Source organism: Callospermophilus lateralis, chromosome 3 (genome assembly GCF_048772815.1).
Source record: "Callospermophilus lateralis isolate mCalLat2 chromosome 3, mCalLat2.hap1, whole genome shotgun sequence".
NCBI lineage: Eukaryota > Metazoa > Chordata > Mammalia > Rodentia > Sciuridae > Callospermophilus > Callospermophilus lateralis.
The window spans coordinates 70,114,889-70,126,918 of NC_135307.1; positions in this window are offsets into that span (position 1 = coordinate 70,114,889).

Sequence of the window (12,030 nt, forward strand, 5' to 3'; positions counted from 1 at the left end):
CCATAAACTCTTTGTAAAATCCCTGGCACTCGATCCAGAGCGCGTATATTCCAGATGTGTTTAATAAGAAATTGCACAATATGCCTCTTTCCGCCATCCTCGGCTCAGTCTGGCTAAAAAGAGGGACAAGCGAGAGAAGGCGAGAAAGCTGGATATTGTTCTGAGTTTTCTTGGCAATCATTTTAGAGCTATCATTAGGGGAACTAACCATATTTTTTTTCCCTCGAGGAAATCTTCGAGAACCAGCTGTTAAGGGACCTCCAATTTACCTTCTCGGCGTCAAAGTTTAACTGAATCAAGAGCCACTTTTGGATTCTCCTCTACAGATCTCATAAAGATAGCCAAAAGTAATGGACAACGGTTTTTAAATAACGTGTTTTTAGAATGAAACCTTACAGCACTTTGCCAAGTGAGATGAAAAAAAAAAAAAAAAAACAAAAAAAAACCAAATACTCGGACGATTTCTGTTTTTGTTTTTTTTCTTAAATCTCAGCACAAGATTGCTCGGGTCCTGGCTGCCTGCTCACTTTGACCTCTTGGCTGAGAATGAAGCTTCCTAAATTCTCAAAGGCCAAGGGATTTGGCCCGCAGTTCCCGAGATTTTGGCTTAGCAGATAGGGACTTAAGAACCCCTTGAGCTACAGGGAGAAAGAAAGGCATCTCCTGGTTGGGCACCGCCATTCTCGAAACCTATTCTCTAGGCGAGGACAGCTCAGTCTTGAATCCGAACTGGAATAGAAGCTTCCAGGAAAGAACAGTAGGGTGGCGGTTATAGGGGAGCTCTGTTTGCTGAACATGGATCCTAATTACACAGTTCGCCCTCGCACGCCTAGGGCCAGCCGAACACCTGGCACCACACCCGAGCTGGACTGCCCTTCCTCTGCTCCGCAGCGGCTGAGCGGGTGAGTGGCTAGTGGGGGCTTCACTTGCTAACTGCCCTCCCCACGCCTCGCCTGAAGGTCTTTGGCAAAGCCTGAAGGCAGGACTCCAGATTGGGAATCTGCTCCTCTTATCCACGGCTGCAGAGAACTGGGGAATTTCTGGCGCCGGCACACTGCGGAGGTCATTCTTGCCATTCTGCTCTTCTGAGGCTCAGGCAGTGAGGGTGTCACTATTTTCGGCTCCTGCCAGGGCAGTGCCACCTCTTCACGCACGTCTCAGAACCCGGATCATAGCGCAGCCCTAGGTGCAGCACCTAGTGAGGTTCCGCGGAGTCGCTGAAAGCAGACCGTGCCAGGCTGATTTCAGGGCCAGACAAGGGAGGAGGCCATGGCCTGAGCTTCGTGGGACAACACAACTGTTGTCGTCGTCTTGGGCGGCCCAGGGATATCTTCCAGGTCCAAGTCTCAGTAGCCCTCTTGAGTCAGTGAGCTAGGTTCTGGCCGAGGCATGTGAGGGGCACAGGACACACTACCGCAGGGTTGGAGCCAATCTGGTAGTAGTATATAAAGCCGTCCAGGCAGCGCGCTCCTCCCTGCGCCCGGCTGCAGGTGTGAACCCTCCCTGGTTCTTAGCACTATGCTTTGGGCCCAGCGAAGGTGGCTCAGGCTTTGGAGCGGGGTCGCGAAGCGGCCTAGGCCCAGCCTCCCAGTCCCCCTTTGCCTTTCCAGCTTGAAATCGCTTGTCTCCTTCTTCGTTTCTTGGGACCTTGGCTTTGACTCTCTGCCTTGAACTCTTCACGCTCCGCGGAGGGGTGCCAACCAGGGAGGGGGTTCCTTTATGAACTTGCTGCAAGACTTTCGGGTCTGGGGAGAGAGAGAGCGCGCTTCCGTACCTTGGCCAGGCCGGTTTCCCCCTTATCATCGGCCCTGGGGCAAGCAAAAACCTCTTCCCTACTCCCAGCCTGGGACTCCAGGGGGAACCACCCGCTAAGTCTCTCTTGTTTGGGGTCGCGCTCACTATCTTCTAGGATTGTAAGCGGAGGGAGGGTGGCTTTAATAGGGATGGGTAGGTCAGAGTTAAGTTGAGGAGGTTACTGGTGGCCCATATGCTCTCTCCGCTCCATTTCTCCTTGCCCCCAATTTTCCCCAGGAGAAGATTCTAAAAAGGCCCAGACTATCTCCTTCAGATGACCAAAGCCAGTGGGACTAGTATCCGTATCCTTGAAGGAGCAATTCATACTAATACCCGATGGCTCAGTCCCATAAGCTGTATGCATGCTCCACCACCTTATCCAGATGGGGACTTCTAAGTTCCTCAAGGTCATAGAGATTCCTTCTCCAGTCTGAGTGAATCCACCTGGAAGAGTATCTAAAGCGGATGGGTTAGTTAAAAGATGGGCGGGCCAGCCAGGAACAAAATATGGTCAAAATTGTGGGCGAAATAATTGGCATTTTGTTTACCAGAAAAAGTGCTGTCCTGGAAAGGCCACATTTTCGCTAGTATTTTAAACTACCGCGCGCATACACACACACACACACACACACACACACACACACACACACTTTGTACCAGCTGATGAAATTGGAAACCTGTTCTCCTACTGAGGATGACAATCAGGGTTTTAGACGCTGTGGTCCTTTCAGACAGCGAGAAACAACACTGCAGTAGCATTTAAAAACAAAGAGAAAAAGACTGCTTGAGGCGTGGACGCCCTTCTCTTCTCCAATCCGAGTTTCAGCCTTTCTGCTTTTAATTTGTTAATGGACAGCTGAGACCCCGGTTCTCAGCAGGGAGAGTTTACAACCACCTCGAGGGTTTGCTCCCTCCTTGGCTTTGCTACCCAGGAATGCCTCACTCCCCCACCCCCTTTTTACAAAATACTATTTTCCTTTACAATAACGTTAAGAAAATTTTGAAACCACATTCTTTTCTGTGATCAAACAAAAAAAAAAATGCAGAAAAACAAAAACTAAAACCAAAGCCTACTCTTATCTTTGAAAAAGGTTAACTTTAGATTTTACAGTTTAGTATACCCGAAATGGCTACCCAAATGTAGTTAAAATGTTTATCAGTTGATACTGAGTACTTTCCCTTTTTCACCAACAATAGTCATTTAAAAGGCAGAAAAATAAGTAAACAAGTTCTGGCCTTTTACTTTCTATAATAAGGCATGGAAATGTATACCACCTCTCTCAGTCTTCTGTGCTTCCCACACTTCCTAATTTAAAAGATAAATATTTTATAGCACAGATATAGGTACAACCATATAGATAGACTACTGCATTGACACAACACAAATTTATTTTAATCTGTTCTATAATTATTTTAATTTGGGATTTAAAATTGAGTATAGCTTTTAAAACCCCATGACTTATTTAATAATAGATACATCTTTTGGGGGAAGAGGTAGAGAGTTGATAGTTATTTAGGACTTCTGCTGATATGCATATTGAATCTTAAAAACAGTCCTAGACTACACATTTTTACTGACATAAAAGACTCCAATGTTTTAGGATTCTTCAGAGAATTAGCGAGTCAGCATCCTCGATAGAAAATTTGCAGATTCCAGGCAGCATGCCTGTAAAATCAACTTTCTAAGTGTTCTTGATATTAACTATTTTTACAAATTCAAATTATCCCTCCCTTATCTTCTTCCCCTCAGGCAAGGCTTTAGCTGCTTTGCTAAGAGTTCCAATTTGAGTTGCCAGTTATCCAAGTGGTCTAAATACCAGGAAAAGACAATGGGATTGTGATCTCCCCCATACAAAAACAAAACAACCCAACAAACCAAACCAAACCCACATAGCTGTGACATAGTTGGTTGGCCCTCACACAAATGTTGTATTTAACTGTAAGCATCTGTAAGCAGTAACATTGCCCTTAGCTTTTGCAGCTTCTTTTTGTGTGGTACTGGTAGAGACTGGTGTGGTTGATTGAGAGGAGCAGAAGTTTACAGTGATTATAGAGAAAATGCACATTTTGAGAGATGGCAGAGTCTGCAAAACTTTGCAAAAGTTAATTTTACCCTAAGACAAGGGGGTAGTACTAGGAAGACAGCATTAGCTCTGTATTTACTAAAATGCCTCACAAATCAAAGTAGGTAACATGCTTTTTTAAAAATTAAGCTAGATAGAAGGTCAATATGCCTTAGTATCTGTTAAGTGAGAACATTTAAACAATTGAAGCTTTATCTGTCTTTAGATACGTGTGGTGAATATTTTCTATGCATTGCTGATGCTACATAAATATACCATGCTTCCTCCTAAAGTCAAGTTCTTGATTTTAAATGAAGAATAATATTGCTCAGGGCCCTACCTTTAAGTACAAATGGTTATTCTAAGAAAATCAGTTCTGGGAATCTACAGCCAGTGGCTATTTTAAAAATAAACAGATAAAATCTTCATAAATAAGACTAGAGAATTATTATTATTATCATTATTATTATTATTATTATTATTATTATTATTATTTTGTGGAACTGGGGACTGAACACAGGAATGCTCCATCACTGAGCTACATTCCCAGTCCTTTTTAAAATTATTATTAGTTGTATATGGACACAATATCTTTATTTTGTTTATTGGGTTTTTTTATGTGGTGTTGGGGATGGAACCCAGTGCCTCAAGTATGCTAGGCAAGCCCCTCTACCACTGAGCCACTACCGGAGCCCCCAGTTCCTTTTTATGTTTATTTTGAGAAGAAGGTCTCAGTAAGTTGCCCAGACTGGCCTTGAACTTGAGATCCTCCTGCTAGGATTACAGGAGAGCATTACCAGGCCAAGCCAGAACAGAAGGACTATTTTATATGCAGTATGTCACTTAATTTCTTTAAAAAAGCAACACAAAACCCCCAAAAACCTCTTGTGGAAAAACTGAAGGGCAGAATGACAATACAGGTCCCTTGCCATATTTCTACCAAAAAAAAAAAAAAAAAAAAAAAAAAAGCAGTCTGATTTAAGGTTCCTAGGCCATTCTGGTTAATTCTTCCAATATTAATATGTCCCAGAAATAAATCTGAATGGGAGAGAGCAAAACACCCATTCACAGAGATTTTACTTTTACTAGGAGTGAATATTGTCAACCAGGCAGGAAGAAGATGTTGGAATCTACCTGAGTTTAATTTACCCTACCTATGATTCCTTCCAATAGGTAGGACCGGGTGACATAAAGATGACTCATTCTCTCCCAGTTTTCCCAAGTTCCAAGTCCCTCCAAGATAGTGCAAAGAGGAATGGGATGTAAGATGTTCCCTTCAACTCTCATTCCATTTTTTGGTGTGAATGTGTAGGTGTTGACTTTTCCAAAAACGTATTTTTAGTTCCCCTGAGGGACAAGAAAGAGTTAAATTGTTTTCCGATAGGTTTCACACGGTGGGCAGGTCTGCCAAAAAGGAGAGGAAACAGAGAACAGCCCTATGATTAATTCTACCTGTTTTTCCCATGAGCGATCACCTGCTCCAGGGGTCATGAATAGCAGGTAGCTCTCCCTCTCCGGGGCTCTGAGAGCTTCGTTTGTTTGGTGACAGCTGAGTGACAAGGCCTGAAACCCGAGCCCATCGCCCAGCCTGATGTGGGGATAAAAACCCTGGATGTTCCCTCAAACATTTCAGGAAATGAAAGTTGTAACGCGATCCCTCCTGCGCCCACATCTCCCCCAGCAAACACAAAAGCTCAAAGGAGGCTTCTCGGATTGAATTCGGCCTGGAGTTGATGGAGGGAAAGCGGAGCTCGGCGCAGGCGGGGGGGAGGGTTGGGGCCACGGCTGCCAGGGAAGAAGAGCCGGGAGAGGGCTGGGTGCGCGAGGCCCAGGCGTCCCTGGGGGATAGCTACCTCGCCGCGTCCCAAGCGCGCTGCTTCTGCAAGACAGCGTGGGCAGCGGCCGCTGCCACCTTTAAATCCGTCTTAAAGGTCAACCCGGAGCAGGAAAGGGACCCCGGGACCCCAGACCCTGCGTAGACCCCTAGTGCAGCTTCTGCGCTGGGAGCTTGGGTCGCGCGACCCCTGGGCCACAAGATCCTTGAGGTCCTCGACGGCGGTAGTGCAGGCGTGGGCCTAACTCGCTTGCTTTGGTGAAGTTTCCCGACCCCAGGCCAGCTCTCGGGCCGAAGCCATCTGTCCCACCTGACCCCCGCGGCCCCGCGCGGAGTGAGCGTGCCTAGCGTGGGCGTCCACAGCTGCAAGGATCCCAAGGACACGCCGGCCTCACTCAGCGCCCTAGCGCTCGGCCGCCCCCATCAGTCAGCAGCTTCCATCGCCTCGCGGCCTCGCGGGCACTGGCGGTGGAAGCTCCCAGACAATGGCTGGGCTATGGAATGGGGGTGGGAGTAATGGGAGCTGAGAAGCTGATGCTCCGACCCCCACGCGGCCCTCCATCCGTGGCTGTAGTCGCCTGTCAATCACCGCGCCCTGTGCTGGCACAAACTCTGGGTAGGTAAAAGGAAGTAGACCCAGGGCCCCTCAAGGCGAGTTTTTCTCCTTAACCCAAACAGCTGCGACCGGTTTGTTTTCTCACAGAATTTTATTTTATTTTTTTTTCTTTCCCTTGTGTACAGAAGTCTTTCCCAGACAGCATTATCAGTTCCCATCCATCTTCCCAACCTTTATGGCTAACCCTCGCAGCCACCCTGCTTAAACACAGACACGCATTACGGAGAGAATTGACCTGGGAAGCAGAAAAACGCAATGTCAGAGATCCATTGCTTGCACACTCTTGCAAATTGTGTGACTTTGGAAAAGTTACCTAACTTCTCTGAGTCTTGATTTCTTCCTAGGGAAAACAGAGGTACACTGTAGGGGAAGCTTAAAATGAAATATTGAATGTAAAAAAAAAAAAAAAGCTGAAGTATTGAATGTAAAATGCTAAGCACAAGAGACATTTAGTGATTAACAACTATAATTATGACATGTTTCAAGTCTCCTTAGATTGCTACAAAGCCACCTGGGAAAAATTCCCGTGATGCTGGAGTTTCCAGTGAAGGCAGTTTATGGCCATTTTCTCCTTTTGTCTAGAACACTGAAAGAAACACAAGTTATTTTATAAACACGTAAGGCTTGATTAGTTTTTTTGGGGTAGCCAAAACTGAAATCCATTTCTTTTTAAAAAATCTATATTATTAATAGACCTTTATTTTATTTATTTACATGAGGTGTTGAAATCAACTCAGTGTCTCACACATGCCAGGCAAATGCGCTTCCGCTGAGCCCTAGCCCCAGCCTCTGAAATCCATTTCTTGATGCTCTCTGAATGTAGAGTTTAAAAGTAAAAAAAAAAAAAAAAAAAAAAAAAAGTTAATTCCAGTTATATAATTCTAAAATAATATTTAAGTCTATAATGTTTGAATTTTGCTATCTCTATTTTTCATTATTTGAACTCTTATGTAGATGCCATTATCTATGGTAGAATTCCACTGATGAAAAATAAAACACACTTAAATGTGCCTGAAAATGACAAATTACTTAGAAGGGAACTAAAGCATTCAGCTGAGTAGAGAATTTAAGGCCCCACCTAAATGTGTCAACATTAAGTATAGACTAAGAAACTACTTTGAAGATTTAATGCCTTGCTGATGTTAACATAGTGCTGTATATAATGGCACCTGATAAATATTTTTTGAGTAAATGAATGGACTGCTAAAATGATGGAGAGTCTTTAGATAGAATACAATTCCCAGAGTTGGAATTTTGCAAGACCCTCTTGGGTACATTTCTTCTCTTGTGACATTCTCTAATGATCACCAGGGATGAATAGCTCATTTTGACATATAACACGTCTCTGATTTCAAGGTTTTTTTTTTTTTTTTTTTTTTCATTCAGGTATTATTGAAGGCCAAATGTTTAGCTGAAATTTGTTTGGGTAAAAAGGAGACAAAGGGAAAGAGAGAACATGCTTCTGGGATTATGTTGGGACTTCTAGTAAAAATGATACTTACAAAGTAGGTGAGATATATATGTGGTAGGCAACTTTTAGGGATGTACCCCATGCACGTCAGTCCTTTCACAGTTATGTCACTGTTATTACTAGAAAAAGCCATTTATATTTTCTTTAATATTACATCTTTCTCAGGATCTTCAGTTTCTTCAGAAGTATCCTGGTCAACTAATTCAAACATGTTTGAATTTTTGGTAGAGAAGTTGACAAATTTGCAGTCAATCACCATATATGCTTAGAAAGAATTCAACACTTCTTTTTTGTTTGCTTAAATAATTTTATATTGCACTCACAAATTCCTTGAGGTAGAAGAAGCAGACATGTCTAGAAATGTACCAGAAAACCTTGTTATACACATATTCTGCCTTATGCCTGCAAAATTGCAATTGTGCACATAATTGCTTATTTTGTGCAATTATGTACTCTAATATTATTTTTATTTGCAAAGTAAAAAATTAAGTAAAGTAGTACACACAAATGTGTAGAAAATAAAGTGAGACTTCAGGTCCACCACTTGAAAATTTATTTTTCAGTAATGGGGATTGAACCCAGGGGTATTCTACCACTGAGCAACATCCTCAGCCCTTTTTAGTTTGAGGCAGGGTCTTGCTAAATTGCTGAGGCTGGCCTTGAATTTGCAATTCTCCTGCCTCAGCCTCCTAAGTCACTGGGATTATAAGTGTGCTCCACTGTGCCCAGCCAGGCCCATCACTTTTAAGAATGTCTTATATCAGAGAAACATTTGGTAGGAACTGTGACTACATTGCTCTTTAATCATTTACATATTGTGAAATAATTTGCATAGTGGCAGAGCCAGGAGTTCTCAGAATTATGCTTTTCTGCCACTGCTTTTAACATGACTGGAATAAAGAAATATGTAATTTTTTCCCTCCTAAATTGTTCCAGCATCCACATGTTTAGAAACACAAAAATATGTCCATGTGCTCACTAAAAAATAAGGAGAACTAAGAAAGAGCATTTATGTGAGGAATAAGTTAATTTAAATTAGATTAAACTTTGCAGAGGGTGCTTCAAGGAGGTTTGGGTGGATTCCAAGTCTTAGCATATCATTCAAGAAATGAAAGGCCTCTGGGTGTTCCAAAAGGCATGTTCGTTCTTAATCAGCTTTAGTTCATTTCAAATAAAAAAATATATGACTGAACTTGAAGGCTGGATAAAGAGGAGGGTTTTATTTCTACTTTGCAGACATATCACAGTGAAATAATGTAAGTGTAGAAATCTAGGTGCTTTTTTAGAATTTCTCAAAAGGATTTATATATAACTGCTGAGGCAGTAGTTCCAGTTCAATCATTCAGCCTCCAAGAAACTGAAAGACTTATTTGTCAATATCAGAAATATAGTAACTCTTTACTGGAAGCTAGTTATAACTAAAATGAATTGGCCCTCATGGAGTGCTTAGAAGATAAGATCATAGATGTTTTCAGCATATTTCATACCTGGCATTTTATGATTTTAATTATAAATCAATCTCAGCTGACTGGTCCCTCTACTGTTAGATGCATTTTTCCTCCTTTTGATTAGGGCTAAAAACAATGGAAAAATAAATCAATTTCACACGAAATGTAAAAATTTCAACATTAGTTAGCTGAGCTAAATAAGAAAAGAAATGAAATACATGCTTTGTTTTTTAAAGTTCAAGTTTTCAGCATTTTGTGGTGGCAAATGTACTGTGAAATCATACACATAACAAATGTTATAATTTGTGACCATTTCCTCCTTTTAAAAAAATTGCTAGATCATGTATAACTTCAGGACAATGAAGATTTTGATATAAACAGAAAAGGAAAAATATAGTAAACCAAAGAACCAAATTTTTGTGAAGATAGAAACAACACCGAGCAACCAAATTCAAGATTGATTCTAATCTTCTATTATGCTCCTCATGAACAACACATATGATTAAGAAAGGCCTATTTTCTTTGCTGGTGCTTTCAGCCATACTTCCCTTAAGAAGTGTACCAAAGGAAGTATGGTAATGAGGATTAGGAGAGTCAAATGCTGCTAGCCAGTGGGTGTACTGTGGATTGTATTACCTGCAGGAGTGGAGGCAAAATACCCATAAAATAGCCTTTCAGATTCAGTTTGTCTCAAGTTACATTGTGAAATTCAGTGGTTTGGTGCAGTTGTTGGCTCTTGAGAATTAAATAGAATTGGGGTGGGCCAACCCTTGTGCAGAAGGACATGCAGGTGGTACCAAAGGTATTGGGATTTGTGGTTTCCTATGAGAATGCTTTTGGTGATTGCATGTTTCCCTGGGTAAAATAGATAAGAAATAGAAGGTCCAGAGCCTGATCTATAGCTCCTTCTTGGTTCACAAGCCAGTTTATATTGTGAAGACTAATTTGATGCAGACTTTACTTGTAAATCCATCCCTGGCCCTTTCTGATGTGGCATATCAATTAGGTAAAAGCTGAAATTATGGTTTCTTATACATTAAAAGAAGAGAATTCTAATATGCTATATTTCTTAGCTGAGAAATAAAACCTCAAGTCATGACCACACAATTCACCTTAATATTCTTCAGGTCTCTTGGAAGAGGTATCAACAATCCTGTGGTATTCTGACTGGAATTCATCTTTAAGAACTCCAATATGGTCATTTATGTTCCAGTCTATAACTAGAAGTGGTATTTATTCTTTATTTCCTATTCTAGACTTTAGTGTGGTTTTTGTTTTTGTTTTGTGGATGGCTGTTAAGCTGATGGTTAGAAAATCTTTGAAAACTTATATATATATATATATATATATATATATATATATATATATATATATATATATATATATATTTGTTTATTTTTAATGCTGTGCTGAGTATTGAACCCAGTGCCTTGCATATGTGAGGCAAGCACTCTACCATCCCAGTCCTGAAAACTTTCTATTTTGACATATTTTAATTGATATAGTCTCTTAGTACTGAACAAAAATTATTGCATCTATGAATACTTTTTATGATAGAAAGTGTAAAATTTTCTAAATTTAGGTAAACTATTGAGACCAAAATTAATGGCTACATGCACCTTGTATGTCTTTGTGACTATCAGATTGATCAAAGTTTTTAGTAAGCAAAAAAAATCAATGATAGGATGTCATACAAGTCAATGGGTTATTAAAATAAAAGTTCATTCATGGCTTGGCTTAAAGAAAAGTCTTATCTGGGGTCAGCTATTTATAGAGACAGTGAACAAGACCAACTTTGAATTCCCAATGACCACAACTTTTGGTAATGCAGTGAAGTGAGAGATCCCTTCAGATTTATTTTCTCAGCATTTTGACTTATTCAGTTCTTTCTCTCCCTCTCTTTTAAAATTTTTTTGAGATACTAAGGATTGGGTCCAGACCTCACTGTTGCTAGGCAAGTGCTCTACCACTGAGTTCATCCCTGACCCTTTAAAAAAATTATTTTGAGACAGAGTCTTGCTAAGTTGTCCATACTGACCTCAAACTTGTGAGCATCCTGTCTCAGCCTTGTGAGTAGCTGGAATTACAGGCATGTGCCACTGTAGCCAGCTCTACTTCTCTCTTAAAATCTCGTTTCCTTCTCCCTCCTTCCCTTCTTTCCTTTTTTAAAAATTTTATTTCTATTTATTTTTTGTGTGGTGCTGAAGATCAGGGCCTACTAAACATACACTCTACCACTGAGCTATATCCCCACCCCTACCCGCACTGCTTTATTTCTATGTCTTTCAATTTCACACATTCTTATAACTATGCCAGGTAGATTCAATGCAGTTGTCTTTACTGATGGAAATAAACTCCCATCTTTATTGAATGATTGATTTCATTCATCAATAGTGGGTAATTCAGGCAACATTAGAATGGGTAATGAAGCTGGATTAAAAGAGGTAAGAGCAAAAAATAAAAATTAAAATTAAAAAAAGGGGTAAGAGCAAATGTTTTTCCTCTTTTTCTGATAAAGTTGTGCTTATAAGTTATCTAAAGATTTGAAAATGTAATGCTAGAAGGGATTAGATGATTGAGTAAATGTGTGCTGCCTGGTGGAGTCAATTGTCTTGCATGTAGAAAGCAGACACGTCAGCACAGAGATCTCTGCTAAACTTTTGGCCCCTTTGTTTTTACCAGAAATGAAGAATCCAAATATTTAGATATGCTCTCAGTGTTACAGTTAAACTGGAAATTTTGCCTAGAATGAAATTTTGGGAAAAGTGAAACTGCCGATCTTGTGTGTATAAGCAGTGATAATA